Here is a 24,492-nt window from a genome sequence, read left to right on the forward strand (position 1 = left end):
TGACCTTTGACACCAATGAAGTTGCAGGGGTTGACGTGGTGCTGGTTGACATGGCATGCATGCCCGGGTTGACATGGTGCTGCAGGAGCTGCTTGGCTATAACTGGGTTGACTTGGTGCTGGAGAAGCTGTGGGGCCAGGCTGGGGTTAACCTGGGGTCCGCCTGGCCTGCCAGTGCCATGCCCGGGTTGACATGGTGCTACAGGACCCGCCTGGGCAGAATCGGGTTGGCACCGGCCAGGAAAAGCAGCATGCACCTGAAGCTGGCTCCCCATGTGCTGCTGGGGATGGGAGGAGACCGGCCAGGTCTGCACCATCAAGCAGAAGCGGCGGCGGAGCTTTGTGCCACTCGGGACTGACTGGTGCAGGCTCTCCCGGCCCGTGCGGCACACGGCTCTGCCACCACTTCTGCTGGATGGTGCAGACCCGGCCGGGCTCCTCCCGCCCCAGCAGCACATGAGAAGTGGCTCCCTCGGGGCCTCATGCGCAGGTGGCCAGGCCCGGAGAGCTGCAGTGCCCGGGGAGAGACTGGCCGGGGGAGCAGGCACCACCTTGCTGTAGGGCAGGGCAGTGGGGCTGGCTTGAAGCGGGTGGGTGAGGAGGCAGGTGCGGGCCGGCAGTGCCAGTGGCTACTGCTTGGCCTCCTGTGCAGGGCTGCTCCCCCGGGCCCCGTGGGGGTAAGCAGCTCCCCCCCCCTCACTGCTGGCTAGGGCCCATGGGCTGGCTCGGCCGCCTTGCCACGGGCCTGCTGCCTCGGCGGCTCCATGCTCCACAGTGGCTCTACGCTCTGCACCGTGGCAGTGGCTCTGCTCTCTGCGGTGGTGGCTCCGCATTCTGTGCCACCACCACCTCTGCTCCGTGCTCCGTAGCACTCCCTGCCCATCTCGTTGCGCTCCCTCCACACTCCCTGCCCACCTTGCCACTGACGCCAAGGCCCCACACTCCACGGTGGCGGCTCCGCACTCTGCGCTGCCGCTGTGGCTCTGCGCTCTGCAGTGCTCGCTGCCCACCTCGCCACACTCCCTCCATACTCCCTGCCCGCCTCACCGCTGCTGCTGTGGCTCTGCACCACCACCACTGCCGTGGCTCTGTGCTCCGCGGCAGCAGCACCGCCGCCACCACGGGCCAGATAAAATGGCTTGGTGGGCCACATGGCGGCCCGTGGGCCGTATGTTGGACAAGCCTGATTAAGGGTATGTGCAGATGTTCACTGTAGCAATCTATGATCCCCATCTTACTTTAAGTTGCGTTAGTGTAGATCGGGTTGGGTGTGTGCGTACCACAAACCCAATCTAAGTAAGTTGGGGTGGGAGGGATCGGGGAGCTAGCTGGTTCACAGGAGGGTTTGGTGGGTTGGGGGGAGGGTGGGTTGGAGTCTGTGGGGGCATTGCTGGGTCTGAGGAGAGAAGGAAGGTTAGGCAGCTAAAAATAGCCTGGTAAGTTTGGTGGGCCAGGCTTGGGTTGAATGACTGGGCTTTCCCAGCCTGGGGGCTGTGCTCCAAATGTGCAAAGGCATTTGTTAGATCTGGCTAACACTCCTCAGGTAAACTAAATTTGACCTGGCTGACAAGTTTTTGCCTGATTTTAACCTCCTTGAACATCTGTATAAATCAGCACTTAGATGACCTGACCCTAGATAGAATGATCGAAGTGGAACATCTGCACATACCCTAAAACACTCAGTGTTCTAGGTGAATTTTTATGCAGAAGTTTCAGCTAAATATATAAAACTACTCCACATGTGCTCCATGCAGGCCAGCACAGAAGGAATAATGGGGCTGGGCCAAATTCAGAGGAAAGAAGCAGAGCTGTGTGAACCCAGTGTTCAAGACTACAGGCCCTAATATAGCCCTTAGGTTTTTCAGCAAATGTGTGGGAGCTGCACAACTGCCTTGGCTCTGGCTTGAAGGATGAATTTTTCCTTTACAACCATTCATCTCTTAACCTGCTAAAAGCTTGAATACTTGGAGGCTCTAATGTAATGGATTTCAACCAGCGTGAATCACACAGGTACATATGGGCTCTGATTAATTTACACCAGCTGAGGATCTGGCTGACAATTAGAAAAAGTCAAGGTGCTCTAGAGAATCTACAATTTCCTGTTGTCCATAAGAGTATTGGGTAGTATATGTATGCACATTAAATATATGTATTTTCAGTGTGAGACATATCAGGATGAAAAAAATTAAGAAAGAACATTACTTTTGGGAGGGCTTCCCATTTGTAACATATGTTCAGACTTGCAGTTTGCCAAATCTAGAACATGTATCTGATCTCATGACATTGAAAGAATCCTTGTACTATTCTTGTCTTACAGATTTACATTATTAATGGAATAATTCAGTATTTGAATGATCTTAAATCACTGTTACAAGTGATAGATCATCTCAAGTTTTTATCTCTTTACAACTTGTTTTGACAAAGTGATTTCATGGGCTATAATTAGCTTGGGGATTTTGTGGTGTAATGAATGAGATGATAACATAACTTGGTTGTAAAAGTATATATTTTTTGGAAAAAACATGCTCTGTGTTTTTGGATTTGGAATAATCTCCTATAATGAACTGTCATTATGCTTTGACATATCTTCTGTGCTGTTAGACCAGCTGTCTGTTCATGCTACAGATAGGGTTATAAGTATTTTTTTTTCCAGGAATCAACATCTTTTTACTCCTAGTGAAAAGATGAACACCTGAGATTTTTCCCTATCATGGGAATGTATTAAGATATTGTGCCTGAGAACTTATCAAATTCCTTGGATAGAAAGGCCTTTTTAACATCATACTTTTCTTGATCTAAATTGGCAATGAAGAATTAATGTAACTTGCTGTCTAGAAGAGAATCAGGAAGACTTCTCTGCAGCTGAGGTTAAGCAAAGGTTGTGATATTACAAATTAGAACTAAATAGGAGACTGATATTGAGAAACTGGAACCTTGTTAGCTAGACTAATAATGAATCAGGTCTCTGAGACAAAGGGTCCCTAAAGGTGAGCTAGCTGGAGTTTGAATACAAATGGCTATATTATTATTAACATATCCATTCATGAAAGCTGGTATGTAATACATATTTGAAAGTCAGAACTCCAATGCAGATGAAGTAAGGCCTAAGTAGATCAAGGAGATGGAGTGCCTGAGATGTATATTTCTGAATGGAACTAGTTTACCAATTAAATAATTTGATATAATGCATATTGTGTAAAAAAACACCCCCGCAAACAAAAACCAAAAAAACTATATTAAAAGAATATTAAAGGTACAAAGTCAAGTGCTTAGAAGTTAGGAAGACTAGAATTAATGGTGCTTGTGCAACCTTAATTTCTTCTCCTTGTGCTTTTGCTTAAGATAGAGATATTATTTATATAATCATATACTTATTATTTTTAAATAAGACTCCTGGCCTTGTTTTTGATTAATTTGTGGCTCTATGCTTTATTCACTGCACACTAGTAATGCACACTACGATGCACAAGGAACACATCTGTGGGGGGCCTGCAGGGGAGATCATGCTCAGGGGCAATCAGTATGGGTTCATCAAAGGCAGGTCCTACCTGACCAACCCGATTGCCTTTTATGACCAAGTAACTAAATCCTTGGATGATGGTGTCACCATGGACGTAGTCTTTCTAGACTTTAAGAAGGCCTTTGACACTCTCTCTCCCCCCATCCTCATCAATAAATTAAGTGACTGCAGCATTGATGCCTGCACAGTTGGATGGGTAAAAAATTGGCTGATGGGGCTCACCCAGAGAGTAGTGGTGGACGGGTTGTACTCAACCTGCTGAGATGTGAGCAGTGGGGTCCCCCAGGGCTTGGTTCTTGGGCCCGCACTGTTTAACATCTTCTTCAGCGACTTGGATGAGGGAGGTGGAAAGAATGCTGTCCAAGTTTGCTGATGACACTAAGATGTGAGGCAAGGTGGACACACATGAAGAGAGAGAGAGGCTGCAAATAGATTTAGACAGACTACAAAAGTGGGCAGATGAGAATAGGATGGGGTTCAATGTAGACAAATGCAGGGTGCTGCACCTTTTGAGAAGGAATCCACAGCATACATACAGGCTGGGGAGTTCCCTCCTTGAAAGCAGAGGTGGAAAGGGATCTTGGAGTCATTATTGACTCCAAGATGAACATGAGCTGCCAATGCCAGACCACAGCCAGCAAGGCCAGCCATACCTTGTCATGCATCCAAAGATGCATCTCAAGCTGGTCCAGAGAGGTGATACTTCCCCTCTATGTGACTTTGGTCAGGCCACAGTTGGAGTACTGCATCCAGTACTGGGCACCGCACTTCAAGAGGGATGTGGCCAGCCTGGAGAGGGTTCAGAGGAGGGCCACCCTCTTGGTGAGAGGGCAGCAGGGCAGGCCCTACGAGGAGAGACTGAGGGACCTGAACCTGTTCAGCCTCAGCAAGAGGAGGCTGAGGGGGGACCTGGTGGCTGCCTACAAGCTCATTAGGGGGGATCAACAGCAAATAGGTAAAGGCCTTTTCACCCCAGCACCACCTGGGGTGATGAGGAACGCTGGTAATAAACTGATGGAGAACAGGTTTAGGTTAGAGATCATAAAGCAATGTTTTACAGTTAGGGTGGCCAAAATCTGGAACCAACTTGCCAGGGAAGTGGTCCTCACCCCTACTTTGGGTAAATTCAAGAGAAGGTTGGATGATCACCTGTCTGGGGTCTTGTGAACCCAGCATTCATTCCTGCCTGTGGCAGGGGGTCAGGCTAGATGATCTGTTCAGGTCTCTCCTCACCCTAGCTACTATGAAACTGTGAAACTACTTAAACCTTGCTTAGAGAGCAGAATTATTTAATTTTTCTCATAATATTTCTATTGTGCAAAGCACTAGTTTCAGAGGAGCTCACAAACATTATTTTCACATGGGTAACTTTAATTCTGGCATTTTTATTTTTTGTAGTTCTTCACTTTTGAACCTTTATGAACCTTTATGAACTTTTACATACTGGTATGTGTGTACATGTGTGGATCTCTTAGGTTGAAATAAAAGCCCAAGAAAACCAAAATGAAACTCATATGGATCATCAGCATTTATTTTAGATTTGCCACAGATCTCTGTAATGTGTGGTACTGGAATAACAAAAAGTATCAGTCATTTGCCATCCTTTGTGTGACCAGCACCACAGAAGGATGTGATACTTTCACAAGAGGTTTCACAAATATTTGCTCATGGTAAAAGAACAGCAAGATGCAGGAACTTCAGGCTCTTTTTTTCATACTCTTCTGTCCATCACCCTCATGTACAACCCCCATCTGCCCCATCCCCATCTCTCAGTCCTGTCTCTTCCCATGCTTCCATATGCTCCATACTTTAGTCCCATTCTTTTTTGTTTGTTTTCATCAGACTACTTATTCCAATTCCACTCTCCTTCAATCTCTTTCTCTTCCAGGCTTCCAGTCTCAGTCTATTAGTACAGCTACTTGCTGTCATACAAGGTTTGAAGTGTCCTTAGTCTCCCAAATTTTCAATGCTTTTTTTCCCCTAGTGCCAGCCAGTGTATTTTACTCTGACTCCTCAGGTAGGTTCCATTATTGTCTTCTATACATTTAAATCTGGCACCTTTGTTCTTCACACTGCATGGGCCAAGCAAGGAGGCCCTGAAAATGCAAGAGAAACTTATCTCAGTTTGGGTACCTGAATGAGATGTAGCCCAGAGTTATAACAGTATGAAAAGTTCTGCTTAATCCTAGGCTGGAACATGCCTAGTTGGGACAGAATATTTGAAGGTTTAAATTACAGAGATTTAAGAAAACATTACTGAACATCTATTAATTGTGTCATTTTTTTCAAAGGTTTATGACATGGCAAAGTTTAGGCAAGTTTTGAGGAAATGTAAATATGTGCCTGATACAAAGGCCATTCCCTGCCATATTTTAAGTTTCTTTCTAAAATGTGAGGGAACTAACAGTTTTCATAGGAAAGGTATCCAGAACATGCAAAATAATATTTTTTCTATCTTTGTTCTCAGTTTGCTGAACCATTTTGAATGACTTTTGTTTACAGAACAGTAGAGCCTAAGGCAGACATCTGGCATGAAAAAAAATTGGTCGTAGAAGTTAAAAGGCATAGTAAAGGAAAGGCTATGAGGAAATATGGCTGGCCTCTCTAAATATAATTATGACATAAACACCAGAAAGGAGAAGAATTATTTAAGCTAAAGGAGAACTTTGATACAAGAACAAATATATATATTGACCATGCATAAATTTAGACTGGAAATAGGAAGGTGATTGTAGTCAAGCCCCGCTCTCTGGTATGATTCATGGGGTGTGTCCCACTAGGAGACCTTTCACTTTCTTGGAACATTTGTCTGCATTGACTTGATGGAAAATTTCAGTAGAATTCAGTTCCATAGGAGGTGGAAGGCTTCTATGTTAGGGCATCTCTCTCTCAGACAAATAGTCCTCTGTGGCCTGCAATGAGATGCCAGGTATATAATGGGGGCTCTTCCCACCACAGGCCTCTGGAATTCTGCAGTTATTGGCTCCTGCTGTTTCTGTTTCACAGCTTGGAAGCTAATCCTAGTACCTTCTGGTCTGTATGCCGATCCCCGCTGTTAGAGCTTCTCAGCTGGGAACAAGGCACTGTATCTCCCTGGACGGCTACCAGGAATTTTTATAATTCCTCTCAAAGATAAAGAAATATGGACAGGTTTATTACCCCTCACCCTCTGTGACTGACTCTCTCCAGAGGAGGGCCTTCTCCACTACTTCCGGTGTCCCTTTAGGGTATCTGCTGGAGGTTATCAGCATTGGCTTCAGCTCCTTTGTTGTGGCTCACCTCTCCTGTTTTAATATGAATGTGGTGACCAGAACCAGAGGGGTTACTATCATGAGCAATAAATATATGCTCTTGGAGACATCCAGGCAAATGTCTAGCAGTTAAGATTAGCTAATGCAAAGCTTGCAAGTTTGCAACCCACAAGTGGAATTTGTCTGTCACAATTTAACCAAAATGTTGAATCTAACTGTTTGCACTGATCATGGGATTGACTGGGCCCCTGAATAAGCAGAACTACAAGATTAGCTGATCTAACAGGGTTTTTAAAGTCAGCCATAACAAGTTCTGACCACCTAATATAATTAGCACATTCCAAGGAATCCAAGGAATAAGAAACCAAGGGGTTGAGCTTGGGCAGAGTAATGCTGATTTCAAACTTCAAAGTAATGTGGTGTAATTTGCTTATTGAGTGAACCCGAGTTTGGGTGGTAAACTTTCATGATAATTTCTAATATCTTTTAATCCCATAGGGTAAGAGCTATAGGGCAAGATTGTGAGTAGCTCTAAAGCCAACAGATTAGCATAAAATAAGGCATAAAAGAACATGCATGTCAAGCAACCAGTTAGAAGGATGGGACAGAAGGACCATTGCATTACCAAGTCTGGACCCCAGATTCCCAGTGTGAGTGAAGACCGGATTCTGACCAAGGGATCTTCCTGGTGACCCCTCGGACAGTGTTGACTGGGGACACCTGACTTCGCTGGAACAACTTGGCGAGCACCTGGCATAGAGGGACTGCCGATAAGTTTCCAACCCCATGTGGGAACTCTTTGTCATTCTATCTGTTGTTATTATTCACTATTAGCTCTTTATTACTGTACTGTTTGTCGCATTAACTTTTCTGTTAACTTTTGTATGCTAAGCTATAAGTAAATTTGGCTTTACTTCACTCCTGACTCACCTCCTCAATCCCAAACCCAGAAGCCTAATGGCTGATACACTCACAGTGCTTAGCTGGCCTGTGACATATGAACCACCTGAGATAAACTAGAGTCAGGTGTTCCCTTTTACTGGGATCTGCCCCATTCATACTGCCATTCCCCAACCTCAGCATTTCCATATAGGGCTTCTTTCTCTTGAGGGCCCTGTTTCACCGGGGAATTCTTTAAGGTGCTGGACCAGAGCTATGTGACCACCATTCTTCTACGGTGATGGACTGAGGTTGTAGAGAAGCCTTTAAGATGGAACTTGATTAGTTTATTAAATTGGTTATCTGATATGGTTGCTTATGACATTAAGGACTCAGTGACCCAGATTATTTCTGTCCTTCAAGGCAGCAGCTGAGGAGATGGGTTAATACTTCAGTTTTGAAGTTTGGTAGACCTGGTTCTTTGGGTAGATGTGATAGCTTTTATTAGACCAACTAAATAATTGGAAAAATTCTTCTTTGCAAGCTTTTAGGTACAAACACCTTTCTTTAGGGAAGAGTCTACTGTTGTTTTGTGTTCTTCTGGATGGAATATTAGCCATTATGCAAAATGCAGGTCTGTGAAAATGAAAATGTATGGCAGTAAGGATCAGAGGCCATGGGAGACGATAAGTGTGAGATGGACGGGAGAGGGGAGGGGAAGAGGGGAATGTTGACTTGGTGATAGTATGTAGCTGGTAAAATGTAGAGAGGTTACCTGGGGTTGTCGGATGGTTATAATGGGCCATAAATCCAATATATATATTTAGTCCATGATTTTTTGTATCCAGGAGGTTGATGAAGTGAAGTTCATAGGCTTGTCTATGATAGGTGTTTTGTAAATTCCCTTTGAGGATTAGAACTGAGAGATTGGAGAGAGAGTGGTTGACTTATGAGAATTGTGCACCTACAAGTAATTGGGTATTTTTGTCTTTGATAGATTTTTGGTGTACATTCATTCTGGTACGCAGTAGTTGTTTGATTTCTCCTACATATTTTCCATCAGGGCACGTAGTGCACTGGATGAGATATATTACATTTCTGGAGATGCAGGTGTAAGATCCAGGAATGGTGATGGTTCTATTGTGGGGTGTAGTTATTGTGGGACTGCTGGAGATATGTTGGCAGGTTTTACATTTCTTGTCCCATTGTGGTCTGTCTCATACCTATTGTCTCCCATGGCCTCTTATCCTCACTGCCATTTGCATTTTTACAGACTTGCATTTTGCATATTGGCTTATATTCTATCCAGAAGAACACAAAACAATAGCAGACTCTCCCTATGCCTGAAGAAGGGTGTTTGTGCCTGAAAGCTTACAAAAAACAATTTTTCAAAATATTTAGTTGGTCTAATAAAAAATATCATGTTTACCCCAAGAACCTTGTCTACCTATGTCCATATACCAACACAGCTACAAGCAACACCCCTGCAGTTACGAACATAAACACTTAGTGGAACTGAGGTAGAATTTAGTCCTTTTTTGTTGGATCCAGCCCTAAGAGATCAGGTCTTCCACAAATGTGACATTGCTTTTCCTAACTTACAGAGCAGAGACTTGTCAGAGCCCTAGATTCTTAGAGAAAACCTTCCTACTTCTTCCTTAAAGACATAAATTCTAATTTATGTGTATTACACATTGCCATAGACTAAGCCAGGTCATCTCTTAGGAGATTTCAGCAATGCTTGAAGAAACTCCTTTTCAGAGCCTTACCTTAGGCTTGCAGTCATGAGAGTACTACCTGCCAGCTCCCACTGAACCCTACCTCATGGATGGATAGAAAGTGAGCTTGCCACAATGGAAGTCAAAAACACAGTGTGTTTGTGTTTGTGCTTACACGTGTGCAGACAACGTTCTTTTGGTAAATCTGATATCATTAGACCAACTCAAATAGTGGGAAAAATTCTTCCTTGCAAGGTTTTGGGTACAAACACCCTTTCTCAGGGTAGGGAAGCATCTGTAGTTGGTGTGTGCTCTTCCTGGATGGAAAGAATAGAAAAGAAGCTAGAGGCTGGTGTGCATGCAAGAAAGCCAGTCAGTGAAGGTATAAATTGAGGAGTCAGTGGGTGAGACAGGCTGGGTTATGGGAGGGGGAGGGGTGGGGAGAATGAATGTAGCTAGTAAATAGTAGAGAGGTACCTGGGGAGAGGTACCTTCACTTCATCAACCTACTGGATACAAAAAATCATGGACTAAATATAGACATTGATTATGGCACATTATTACCTGCCTAACATCTGACTCCCCAGGTACCTCTCCACTATTTACCAGCTACATTCACTCCCCTCCCTCTCCCCAGCCTCTCTCTCACCCACTGACTCATAGATTCATAGATGTTAGGGTCGGAAGGGACCTCAATAGATCATCAAGTCCGACCCCCTGCATAAGCAGGAAAGAGTGCTGGGTCTAGATGACCCCAGCTAGATACTCGTCTAACCTCCTCTTGAAGACCCCCAGGGTAGGGGAGAGCACCACCACCCTTGGGAGCCTGTTCCAGACCTTGGCCACTCGAACTGTGAAGAAGTTCTTCCTAATGTCCAGTCTAAATATGCTCTCTGCTAGCTTGTGGCCATTGTTTCTTGTAACCCCCGGGGGCGCCTTGGTGAATAAATCCTCACCAATTCCCTTCTGTGCCCCCGTGATGAACTTATAGGCAACCACAAGGTCGCCTCTCAACCTTCTCTTGCGGAGGCTGAAAAGGTCCAGTTTCTCTAGTCTCTCCTCGTAGGGCTTGGTCTGCAGGGCCTTGACCATACGAGTTGCCCTTCTCTGGACCCTCTCCAGATTATCCGCATCCTTCCTGAAGTGTGGCGCCCAGAATTGCACACAGTACTCCAACTGCGGTCTGACCAGCACCCTATAGAGGGGAAGTATCACCTCCTTGGACCTATTCGTCATGCATCTGCTGATGCACGATAAAGTGCCATTGGCTTTTTTGATGGCTTCGTCACACTGCCGGCTCATGTTCATCTTGGAGTCCACTAGGACTCCAAGATCCCTTTCCACCTCTGTGCCACCCAGCAGGTCATTCCCTAGGCTGTAGGTGTGCTGGACATTTTTCCTCCCTAGGTGCAGCACTTTGCATTTCTCCTTGTTGAACTGCATCCTGTTGTTTTCTGCCCACTTGTGCAACCTATCCAGGTCTGCCTGCAGCTGTTCCCTGCCCTCCGGCGTGTCCACTTCTCCCCATAGCTTTGTGTCAACTGCAAACTTGGACAGAGTACATTTGACTCCCTCGTCCAAGTCGCTGATGAAGACATTAAAGAGTATCGGTCCAAGGACCGAACCCTGCGGGACCCCACTGCCCACACCCTTCCAGGTTGAGACCGACCCATCTACCACGACTCTTTGGGTGTGACCCTCCAGCCAATTCACCACCCACCGGACTGTGCAGTCATCCACATCACAGCCTCTTAGCTTGTTCACCAGTATGGGGTGGGATACCGTAACGAAGGCCTTCCTGAAGTCTAAGTATACGACATCCACCCCTCCTCCTGTGTCCAGGCGTTTCGTAACCTGGTCATAGAAAGAGACTAGGTTGGTCAGGCATGATCTGCCCGCCACAAACCCATGCTGGTTTCCCCTCAGCATAATTTGTCCTGCCGGGCTCTCACAAATGTGAGCCTTGATAATTTTTTCAAAGACTTTACCAAGGATGGAGGTGAGACTGACTGGCCTATAGTTGCCCGGGTCCTCCTTCCTCCCCTTTTTGAAAATGGGGACCACGTTAGCCCTTTTCCAGTCTTCTGGGACTTGGCCCGTGCGCCACGAGCGTTCGAATATTCCCGCCAGTGGCTCTGCAATGATGTCGGCCAGTGCCTTCAGCACCCTCAGATGGAGCCCATCCGGGCCTGCCGATTTAAAGGCATCCAGTTCTTCCAAATGACTCTGCACCGTCTCAGGATCTACGTATGGAAGTCCGGCGCCTTGCTGCTGCCTCTCTACAACCCCAGTGAGAGACTTGTCGTGCCCCTCACTTAGGAACACTGAGGCAAAGAACTCATTGAGGAGTTCAGCGTTGTCCCCCCTATCTGTCACCAATTGTTTCTGCCAATTGACTCCTCAATTTACATCTTCACTGACTGCCTTTCTTGCATTCAGACCAGCCTCTGGCTTCTTTACTATTCATTCCGTCCAAGAAGAGCACACACCAACTACAGATACTCTTTGTCAGGGTGAGGAAGTATTTTATTTGTACCCAAAAACTTGCAAAGAAGAATGTTTCCAAGTATTTGAGTTGGTCTAATAAAAGATATTAGATTTGTCAAAAAAGCCTATGTCCTTAGACCAACACAGCTACAACTTACATCCTTGTATATGTATGTATGCACTCAATATGCACACCAAACTACATATTTACATACATAGAATAAACTGAAAGGCAATAGGGGAAAATCATCAAATTTACATTCAGACCAAGGGAAAGGCATTGCCTTTGAAAAATGTTTTTGTTTCTTTATAGGCTGAATAGGTAGCTGTACTTCAGATATTAATGAAACTGTTTAAATCAAAAGCTGATGTTATTATCATATGCCCTCAATTTTCTTGACCTAGATATTCTAAATAAATTCTACATGTTTTTTAGATTTAATTTTTTTATTTGTTTTTGTTGTTGAAAACCCCTTGGTTATTTTAATGTTTTAAGAGGTCAGGCCATGTTCAGAAGTGCTGTCAAAAATCTTTTCTTTAATGTGGGTTATTGAAATGTGAATTTCAACACACAGTATTGGATTGCTTTAATGATCTAATACTGTCACTGCTGTGATTCAAATAAACTTACTAATTCAAATTCACAACGTTCTGCTTTAGTGAACATTTATTTTAAATGTGAATCCAATAAGTTTTTCCTGCAAGCATTCATTTTATATTTTATATATGCTTTTTCAGAAAAGCCTTGACACATTAATGTTAATTTTACTATTTATCAACATTGGTTTTTTTGCTGTCTTTCAAGATAGCAGAATTTAGATAGCAATCCAAGTCCAACAAAATACATAGTTTAGTAGATATGGAGATGTCTGTAAGCTCCTCACACTCTACTCAGTACGTGTGTCCCATCAAAATTGGGACTGTTTGTCACATGCACACATTATACAGTTTTTTTCTTCTGCATCCTGTGCAACATGGACTAGATTTGAAGGTTTTTATACATCTCAATGCAACAAAAAGCACAATTGTGCTGTCTTCTGAGAGTACTAGAAGAGTCTGTACACAAAGGTGTACAATGGTCTGTACAGAGGACCTTCAAGATGCATGGATCATGTACTCTGGCTTAGATTGTTCCCTCTGGCAGTCTTCTATTCTTCTGGCAAGATGCATAGACAGGGTCATAATTCTCCCTCCTTCTTGTATATTTCCTGCTGATTTCTTCCCAGCAGGATCAAGGAACAAGTAGTACCTTGTCACAGATATTTTCTTGAAATGAACACTTGGGTGAACCATGCAAGGGAATGGGGTTTGGTATATCTTCTCATCTCTGATCACATCTATGTACCTATACAATAGTGAACACAGTCTGTCTCTCTGACGATTAGAATTTTTCATGCATGTATGTTGCATGTGTATGAGAGAGAGAATCATTCTGAATAGTTAGTGCAAAAAACTACTGGGCTCCTTGCATTCTGTATATATTTGTTCATTGCTTTTAGTTAGGTAGACAAAAAAACTGTTAACTTTCAGCTAGTGGTTTGAATGAGGTATGCATGTTTTTGCATTCATTAATATATTTAAGTAGTGTTAACATAATAGCTTCACGCACAGTATATATTGTGGCACTATTGTAGATGCCAAATTTTTTGCACAGATGTGCTGCTTTAGGTTTGTGTTGTTTTTTTCCCCCTCAGAGTAACATGTGCAAAAATGATTATATTCCATATGATGTATTCAGAGGCTCCCTTAGGGAAAATGGCACCCTGGGCAAACTTGTATTTTGGCACTACCTCCTTGGCATCCTCCCCTGGTGCCCCCATTCCCCCCCTGGCACTTCCTCTTCATTTCAGCAGTGCTGCTGCAGAAAGAGGCAGGCAGGGGCACGGGATGCAGTCCAGTTGGGAGGTGAAGTGGCATGGTGTGCCAAGCAGGTGGGCAGGCAAGCCGGCACTGCTGCTGCCACCTGCACTGCCTAGTCTGGCTCCTCCTGAGCAGTGGCTGGAGGTGGGGTGTGAGTTGAGCTGGGCCAGGCATTGCTTTTCCTGTCTGGGGTGGGGAGTGGCTGGGGGGTGAGGGAAGAGCACTGCCGTGAGTTCAGACTGCTCACTCGTGTGTGCGCATGTGCATATGTGTGGTGTGTGTGTGTGCATGAATGTGTGTATGATGCCCCCCGACCATGGTGCCCTGGGTGGTTGCTCATGTCACCTACCCCTAAGGTTGGCTCTGGATGTATTTGTTTCTAAATATTCATTTCCTGCACTACAGAAACAATCCCATATATGTACATTTCCTTTTTATCTAGTTACTTTGCAAATACTCACAAAAATGTACCTAAGTTATACTTAACTGTATATTATGTGACTAATTCAAGGAATGGGAATATTAAGAATATCTATTTCTTCTAAATATTGAGGATCTGTATGAAATCTTTGATCCAACTGCAAATCTAGGAAAAATGTAATTTGCTAATGAGACATGACATGATTTCCATAGGTTTCAAGATGTTCTATTAATTTAGACTCTAGCTGTACTTACAAACTTCTTATAACTTTTGGAAGTTGAAACCTGTACCAAATTTTATTTTAAAGTTACTATCTCATACAGTTTTCAAGTTACCAGTAGTTTGAGGTATGTTTTAGGTCATGGGTCAAAACTGAACTGTAATAGGTTACATCTCATAGTGGAGTGGAGATCTGGGAAAAATACATTTCCCCTGACATAATAGAAAAGATTCAATTCCTAGCAGTCTATGATGCATTCAGATGCAACTGTACAAGTGGTGAAAACCACTAGATTATATCTTCATATTAGTATAGCAGTCCTCCAAATCTCAAAAGGAAAAGATCTGTCATATGAATTTCTGATCTCCCACTTAAAATTGGGAAGGCTTTGGGATATGGGACTCAAAGTAAACATGAAAGTAATGGCCTTGGTTTAGTCTCATACAACTTGTGCATGTGGAGTAGTCATAGGCCAGGTCCCAAATGTGCAAATAACTGTTTTTTTCTCAGTTTGGCATACACAATCAGGAAATTGCTTTGGATAAACTCTAGATGAAAATATTTCTATTTTTGTTGTTTCAGTGATGGATAGTCTTCCCCCCTCTCCCACCACCAAACAATTCCCCACTTCACTGAACACAAAACTATCCATACAATGGACTTGTCTGTACAACCTGGAAAGTAGGATTTTTGTACTGATGGGAGTGGAGCAGGACGTTTCAGCCCTGTATTTCCTTCTGCACATCTTCTCGTACCTTTAGAGATAGTGATATTGACCAATAATTGGCACCCTAACACTAAGGACCCCTCTGTACATTACATATATCACGTAGTTACTGGGCTAACTGTGCAGTTAATTTGGAGAGGCTACACATACACTTTAACTATCGTGTCTTAAAAAGGTTCAACCAGCTATAAAGTTATTGCTGGAGAATGCGTAATAACTTTATAGCTGGTTTCTATCCAGATTTAATTTGTACATGTAGCAGGGTCTGTCCCTGTGGTGGGAGTCACGGAGTACTGGCAGGACCAAGAGACCACAGATGTAGTACTTGTGGTCCTGGAAGCTATGGGGCACTGCCACAGTTGCGAGTCCCATTAGCTAGAGGACTTTCAGCTGTAGAAGCTTCTTACTTGCTGGTGTAGGAGGAGCCCAAGATAGTGATCCCAGGCTCCCCCTGTACCAGGAGCAAGATGTGTCATGCCTCTTGCCATGTACAAATGGTATGGCAGGAGGCGCACTTGTGTGGATCATATATCAGATCCTATCATACCTTATTGCTAGTACAATGGGAGCCTGGAATTGCCATCTTGGGCTTCCCCTGCACTGGCAAGTAACAAGCTTCCACAGCTGTGAGTTGTGTAGCAGATGGGGCTTGCAACTGTGAACGTCTTTACTTTGAAGAATTTCTTCACCTTGAACATCTTAACCTTTACTGTATATCTTTATCTTTACCCGAACATCTAGAGGGGCCCTTATTGTAGTACTGACTCCTTATGATGTGGCCCTAATCCAACTCTGTCCCACATACAGTGTCCCTCCACTTATGGTATGCAGGTTAAGAAGAGCAAGATATATCTTTAAAATTATTTCAGAATGGATTACAAAGGTACCTTTTCTTTATTATGTGGATGCATACATACTTTTGAATTGACCCTTTGTTTTGGTTTTGAAAGAATTCTTCACACATTCTGTATCCAGCTTGAAGAGCACACAACTCCCATGAAAACCATTCTGATCGAACAAAGCTCTGTATATCTACATGTGCCTGAATAAAGAAATGCAACTCACAACCTGAAATCTAATATGATGTACAGTGTTCTAAATTCATAAGCCACGAACACACAAAACATTTTGCATCTGTCAACCCGTTTGAGTTATTTTTGTGCTTGGCACCCATTAGAACATAATTTGTGCCCATTTTTAGTTTTGAGAAATGTTAGAATTTAATTGTAGTGGGGAGCATATAATTAGTCTTGAGCATCTGCCAGCCATTAAGTGCTCTAGTGGCCAACATTTTCACAAAGCTTTGAATCACAGCCTTTGGGTTCACTAATGCTTTGGTATCATTTGCCTGCAGCAGCCTGTGAAAGAAAAATATTTGTAAACATTAAAGTTTGTTTTATATTAACAGTTTATCTACTGAATGAAACAAGGATCAAATGTGCTCCAAGGCAAATAGGTCTCCCTGCTTGTTCTTTGTTCTCCCTAGTTTTTATAAGTAACAAACACACTGATTTTGGTAGGCCTTCTTTTTATATCTATCTATCTATCTATCTATCTATCTATCTATCTATCTATCTATCTATCTATCTATCTATCTATCTATCTATCTATCTATCTATCTAAAATGATTTTGGTAGGCCTTTGGTAGGCCTTCTTTTTATACATATACAGATACATATACATGCACACACACACACACACACACACACACACACACATATATATATATATATACACACGCACACACACACACACACACACACACACACACACTCACTACACTGGTATCTCCTCACTGGTAGAAAATCAAATAATCTTCCACTTGTCTATATTTTTGCTTCCAAATCCTTCCAGCTACCTTTATAATACTTTATTTTCCATGACTGTGGGCACCCCTATTTTGTATATATCACCATAACTCTATATTGAAAAAATGCTCTCTTCTCAGCCCAACACTGTAAGATACATTATAATATTAGCAAGATCAAAATCTCCACTGTTTAGTAGGTATTTTGCCTTCACTGAAGTCACCAATAACAATATACAACTATAAAATACTATTTATTGAATATAGTATTGAATATACAGTATATATAGTATTTTATAGTTGTATGTTGTTATTGGTGACTTCAATGAAGGCAAAATACCTACTAAACAATGGAGATTTTGATCTTGCTAATATTATAATGTATCTTACAGTGTTGGGCTGAGAGAAGAACATTTTTTAAAATATATATATATAAAAGAGGACTGATGTCTGATGGAGTCATTTTGGATCATACTGAAAGAATGTCCTCTACCTACATTGTACTTGTGTAAGAATGTGTCAAAAAGAAAGAGAAAAATAAATGTGAAAAAACCTAGATGATAATACAAAAGCAAGTTATTTCTTCTTGTGCTATATTTCATTATGGACTACAATATATTACCTAAAAGGTCAGGGAACATATCTAATACTTTCTATAATGTTCTGAAAAATGGAAAGGAAGCTTTTTAGAAACCAATTCAAATGCTATCTCCTGCCATTTAATCACTGCAGCTTCGATAAGGTAACACTTTGCACGCTGGCAAGGAAAAACATTTTAGTATTAAATATTCATTATCTGTACAAATTAACAAAATGTCTTTGTTCATACTTTCCAATGTCAATTTAATTATTATTTTTTATAATCTCCTAGCTGAATGCCTCTCCAAAGGTGAAAGTGTGACATCTTATTACCTCAAGAAGAACTTGTTTTTGAGGTGAGTTCTTAGAATAGCTCCATCATGCTGGGGTTGACATACAAGTAAAATTATTCACTGAAACCCTCAGGAAATTCTTCAGAGGATCATGTTTACAGATATGAAAGCAAAATTTCTCTGTCCTAGTCAACCAGTTGAAGTTCTTGCTCCCACATCCTAAATGACATAAAAAGTTGAGAAGTAGAACAGAGCAATAGTTTCCTTTAGTGAAAAGATTTGTCATCTTATTTTAACTAGGTTACAGCTGGCAATCAAAGAAACTGTAGGTGGAAAGACTTCAGAAACTAACTTTATTCTCCTGCCTTTTTAGCCTATATTCCTTAAACAAAAGGCTGTGTCTGATACTAAACTGATGCTATAGTTAAAGTAAGCCAAAAGCCCTTGATTTGAAATGTTAATTTATGCAAAATTTAATACTTCATGTGGTGTATGCTGGGCCTTAATTTTTCATGTAGGTTTAAAATGGAAATTCTTTACTGCAATGTCGACTTCCTACACTTAATATAATTTCACTTATCAAACATGTTTGAAAACCACTCTTAATGACACTAGTCTATCATGCAGGATACAATAGGATTTTGTTTTAGAGGTTTAAGCCCTGTGTTTAATTATTCCTAGTTGAAAGTTATGGGCCAGCAAGTTTAATTGTTACTTTTGATGAGTGCTACTAGGGAAGAAAGCCAAAATGCTAGGTGAGATTTGGTGACAGGGCACCTCTGCATGTGCAATTCCAATGAATACAACTGAATAAACTCTGGTCAAATTTAGCCAGAGTAAACTACTCCTGATGTCACTGTCTACTTGGGCGTTATGTGCAGTAATTTACTCTGCTCTCAGATAGTACCTGTGTCTGACAGGATGATCTGATGGTACTGTAAATGAGTCTACACCAGCCAAATTGCCATGCATATGTAAAGGGTGATGCTTTACTGTGCAGTAAATTAGTCTACTGTTCAGTAAAACACATGTGTAGACATTCCCAGTGAAGCCAGCTCTACTATAAAGCAGCTCCAAGCTTTCCTAAAACTGTAGTAGATGCTGATGCCCCCTAAAGAGCTATCTACTAGGGATAACTAGTGGTACCTACAAACAAAAGGACTACCTCAGCTTTTAACTCCTTTCCTTCTCTATCATTTCACTTAACTGGAGTTGCTTTAATGCATCTTTCTTTTTTGTTTCAGAATGGGGTAAGTTCCTTCTTCCTACTGTCATTCCATTTAAAACTAAATGATAGTTTTAGAATGGTTTAATGGCTATTGTTAGGAGGAATAAAAGATTGCTGAGATTTCAGAACTTAAGGAATCTACATTTGTTTTGGGCTAATGGAAGGTGAGTTCAGGCTATTAGTAAGTCATAGTAGAGAAATATGGAATATTTAAAGTACCAGTTTTTATATAATTGCTGTGCAGTAATTATTTTTAATTGTGATGTTTTTTATGTTCTGATTGGTTGAAGAACATTATTAACCAATCAATATGAAGGGAGTTAAATACCTGAGAAATAAACCTACAAACATGAGTTGGTAATTGTGCACCCTCCTGAGCCCTGTTTTAGCTGACATGGTTCAACCTATGGGCCTTACAGAAAAGTAGCAGGCATAGCCACTGGTTAAGTACATATTCAAGACTTGGCTGAGCCTCAGATACTTTCCTAAAAACTAAACAGATGAAGCAGAGACTAATGGCAATGGTATTGTTTTTTCTTTTCCTGTTCTTACTTTTTTTACTGAAATGAAACTAAATTTGTGTTTGTTTAAAGCATCCAATTGACGGACCTGGGAACTGAAATATTCAGTTTTGTCTGTAGAATTGCTAAAAATTTGGCAAGCTTTGCCACCACAACCTTCTTCTGTATTTCAGCTTCACACAGAAGAACAAGCATTAGATTCTTCTTCATGCCCCTTTAGTCTTTGCCTTACTGCTGTGTGTACCAAATGCTGTTTTTTTTCAGATAAAGAAATTAGCTCATGAAAAACTAGATCCAAAGCCCAGTAAAACCAAGGCAAATCTTTTAATTGAATTCATTGAACATTAGATCTTGCAGTAAGGACTTGCTGCCACAAAATAATACCTGTTGTGGAATAATGACTTAGGGCCTTGTTACACATTAATTTTAGGTGACTGCAAGAACTGCTTACCCTCTGGATTGACCACACATTAATACGCGAAAGTAGTTTTAAGCATATTTTAGGTGCCTTAAAATTACACTACTCCAGGACAGATTTATCTCTGCTCTGTGTTATCTAACTCATGTTCAATAATGTATGACCACTCCCCATTGATGAGCCACCCAAGTTGCAGTCTTCCTGCATCCCAAGATGCAGTGTTCCCTTCCCCACCATCCTGTTCTGTGTGGACAAACTTTCCACCTCCTGAACTCTGGTGCCCAGGAGATGGTTCTGGCACCAAGCCAACTTCCCCTCCTGCCCCTGGAGGTGTGACCTACTCACCTCCAGGGGTGCAACCTAGTGCAAACAGCCTTAAGAGCACATGCCAGCTAGTCAGGTTGCAGGGCATGGACAGGTCCAGGACTGATGTCTAGGAGCGTGGGAGGGAAACAAGATTGGGGGCCAAATTTAGTTTCCATTAGCTGGAGCTTTCTTCCCCATGAGCAGGGGCAACAGCTCCCCAAAAAGTGCCTCCCCTCACTGCTTCCACCTCCCAGACATCCCAGGAAGCACAATTAACATCTCCCATACCCCAATCCTAGATCCCAGTTTATTAAAACATGAGACCTTATTTAATGTAATTCCTCTTTATTTCTTTTTAAATCCTTTTCTTTACTTCTTTTATTTTATCTGTCAGTGATTGACTTCCTTCATTTCACCACCCTTCCCTCACTCCCATTTCCTTTCTACTTTCCATTTCATTACCTACCCTCATCCCATTAACTCTCTGTCTCCCAGCTTCATATTCCCACTCTCCTCCCTACCTTTCTCTCACACCCACCTATGTAGACCAGGGATAGAAGCCTGTCCTGGCTCACCAGCCCTGTAGTGACAACTCACAGCTGTAGCTACTAGTCAGGTCCCTGCTCACTAGCCCTCTAGTAGCAACTTACAGCTGTACAGGTAGAATATAGTCAGAGAAGGTTTTTAGCGTTAAGGAGTTATCGCTCCAAACTGTAGCTAGCACTAACACAGATCAACATTTAAGCAGTTCAAAGTGCAATGTGTAACAAGGCCCAAACAGTTGCTACCAACCCGTGCACAATGTAAACTGATGAAAGGCTTCATATCTCATTAATTCCTATATGAACTATCCAGTCATCAACTGGAGAGTTGCCCTTTTGGAATGAAATGGAAACACTCTTTTTAAATGATAAGCATTTAAGTTCAGACAAAGTCTCTGGTATTTGAAGCCATTTCCTATACAATTTTTATATTTTATATGGTTTGATGAGTTCCTTTTGAACACTGCAATAAGACTCAACAGAAGTTAAAACAACAACAGAAGGAAGACCCCCTCCCCCCCACCTCTTTGCAATCCTGCAGTTAACAAATTTATATGAACCAGTAATGTACATTCTAAATTATTCTGGAGAACTGAAAACACAAGGAAATGTCACTTGCTTATAAAAATGTGTTATGAAATACACTGAAGCCACTTTAAGAACTGCAGGAGGTATTCATGTCTTGCAATCACTACAATGATACTGAAAGTGTAAGAAGGCTATTAGAGAAAGAAACTGCTGGGTCCATTGCAAAGTGAAATGATGATATTATTATGTTGTGCTACTAGGGTAAGAATGAATCCAGCAAAACAGAAGGGGATTTTTAGTTCCTGTTTAACGGAAAAAATGAAACAAATTGTTCTGCAATTGTTTTCCATTTCTCCAAATGAGCAAACATGTTGCTTCATCCTGGAAAATTGAGTGAGTTTTAGGTTCAGCATTATCATTCTCTGAATAGCAAAAGCAGAATAGTTACATTTATTGCTGTGTTTGTCTCTTACAGACATTTAAAACTACATTATGTACTTCAGAATATATTGGTAAGTTTCCTCATGAAAACGATTGACTGGCATCTGCAGTTAAAAGCAAGTAGATAGATAATTAGATAAATTACAGAAGCCTTTTGTTTTTAATTGTGTAGTAGTAGGTAAAGCATTTATGGGGCTATCTTTCTTTTGTATTTTGATGTCATTCACTAGTTTGCTTTAACAATTGGAGAAGAATCAAAGTATGTTGTATGATCTAGTCTATAGTTTTAACAGGAATTAAAGATAAGAATGTTTATACTGGGTCAAACCATTTGCCCAGCACACTGTTTCTAACTGCAACTAGTATTAGAAGCTTCAAGAAAAGGTGCAAAACCCCTCATAATAGACAATTATGGAATGAATTATTTAGGAGAAATGACATTTTAACCCTTTCCATCATTCGTTGGCTTCAACCTGGATGGTTTATATTTCATGTAGTCATTTGTCCTAAATATTGTAAATGTTGATTTTTCTCATTGGTCATATATTTCTAATCTTTTTCTGAAGCCTAAGTTCCTGGCCTCAGTGATATCTTGTGGAAGTCAGTTATGGCCATGCTAGGCATATAAGAGAATTCTTGTACACCATCCCTTATCAATATGTTCTTTATCTGTGCCATAGACATATTTTCGTAATGTTTAGAGTTTACTGTGGAGTTTATTTTCCATGACCTTCCAGTTGTAACATTGGCCACATTAGGGACTGTCTACCTGGGGAAATTTACCATGATAATTATACTGAAGTTCTTAATCTTTTATAGTTACACTGATGTAATGCCTGATGTGGATATTCTTATACCGGAATGAATGCCATTTTCCTGCGTAGGTATGTGGCTATTAATATAAATGCAAGTGTCTAAGGGCCAAATCATCCTTCCTCAAGACTTGGGTAAAACTCTGTTGGTGTTACTTGGAATCTTTCCTAGATATGTCTAAGGACCTAAATATTGGGCCATGCATGATGGATTTAAACCTTTGTTATTTTGTCTAGAATAATACATCAGTATAGAGGTAACTTTCTTGTCAGGTAGCTTGGGTACTAGCAGAACTCAAATCCTAAATGACATATGGTACAGAATTGGAAGATTCAATGTGGCAGGAGTTTTATGCACACTTCAAAATAATGAAAAACACTTATTGGGAAAATGTCATGTACTTACAGCTCACTATACATGCTGCTTCTAATCTTATTTGTACAAGTATGGGCAAAGTCTACTAACAACACAGATCATCATCTTTCTGTTAAACTATGGTATTGATCTCTACAAGTCAAGGCTGATGCGGTTCTGAATGGCTTTAATTACATGTATACACAAAAATAATTGGCTGAGTAAGTAAGAGAGTTAGGAAAATTCTTTTTATAAAGAACATTTTTTCCCTAATTTTCACATTTTAGTGGAAGGAAACTAGTAATGAGGATGGGGCATTTACTGAAAAATGTAAGAAGTTGCCAAAAATCTTGACTACAAAGAACATTATTCAGGACATCTTTATTTTGTTTTAAATGCTCCTTTATAGAGGAAAAGTTTTTTTTTTAATAATGTTATGAGTTTCTTCAATAGAATTTGAAACTTTTTATTTTACATCATGTTTCTTCCATCAGTAGCAGATTGTTTACAATACCACAGTTCATTGTGGGACTGCAAATTGATTTCCTTTGTCATGCTGTTGTTAATAGGATTATTTTTCAAAATAATATTATTTTTTTCAGTATTGACCTCTTGGAAAAGTGGAGAAATGCAAGATACACAGGCTAACAGCAAGATTTTTAGGGTAGTGACTTTCTGTGGTAAAGAATAAGAGGGTTTATTATTATTATTTTTGATATTCATGAAGACTTTATTTTGGCTTTCTTTTTTAGCTGCTCAGATCAGTTAAGGTATCTAGGAGTAAAAAGTACTGTTGCCTTTCTTGCATCTCTGAGCCAACAGTCACTTAAAAGGCGTGGTAGTAAAATCATTTTAAAGGAAATTGTATCTTTCAAATATTTCTCTGTGCCATAGTGCTTTCCCCATAATGAATGCATTGTAAAAATGCCAGTTGTCTGGAAAACTCCTAGGCTGGCCAATGTGAAAAGGTCAAAAGTCTGGGAATTTAGTAATTCAAAATATCACATAGAAAAAAGCATGGTTTATACATTATATCCCAGGAAACTTTTCTCCCATCTTTCCTTCATTTTATTGTACACAATTAGGACTGTGAGTGCAATGATAATAGGCAGTAGGTTTAAACAATAGCTACAATACCAGAAGCTATCTTATCCTACTTCTATTCTTGGTGAAGTGGAAATAAAAAAAGAGAATCTCATATGCTGTCTTTTGCCCTCAGTGGAGGAGCGGGAACTCTCTCTGTGTCCTTAAACTGACATACTATTGTGTCCATAACCATGATGCTAGACTTGCACCCAGTTTTGCAGATGCTGAAAGAAAGTCCAGGCAGAATACTGATAATGCCTCTCTGAGTGCATCTACATGTGATCCAAAAGGAAGTACTTAATGATGGCGTAGTAACAATGGTGCTGTAGGGGGAAGCGTAGATGCCTTCTATATGTTCTTACTTTTTTTTACATGAAAATATCTATGACATATAGGGTAATATTGACTGAGAAGAGATATCTATGTAGAAATAATGTGTGTGCTGTGGCACAGCTGATCCTCTTCACTGGAAGAAACACACTTCCCTGCTTGTC

The 24,492-nt window shown here is 41.3% G+C and overlaps 1 long non-coding RNA gene across 1 annotated transcript in view; it reads left to right on the top strand.

Moving 5' to 3' along the window:
* The window catches only part of LOC132249575 (uncharacterized), a 35,225-nt gene extending 12,595 nt beyond the window's left edge, over positions 1-22,630 (top strand). The window contains exons 2-4 of the long non-coding RNA XR_009461077.1: positions 17,761-17,824; positions 21,780-21,816; positions 22,565-22,630. This is a non-coding gene — a long non-coding RNA (uncharacterized LOC132249575). The remainder of the gene's footprint in view (positions 1-17,760; positions 17,825-21,779; positions 21,817-22,564) is intronic.
* The last annotated feature ends 1,862 nt before the right edge of the window (positions 22,631-24,492 follow it).

Source organism: Alligator mississippiensis, chromosome 3 (genome assembly GCF_030867095.1).
Source record: "Alligator mississippiensis isolate rAllMis1 chromosome 3, rAllMis1, whole genome shotgun sequence".
Lineage (NCBI taxonomy): Eukaryota > Metazoa > Chordata > Crocodylia > Alligatoridae > Alligator > Alligator mississippiensis.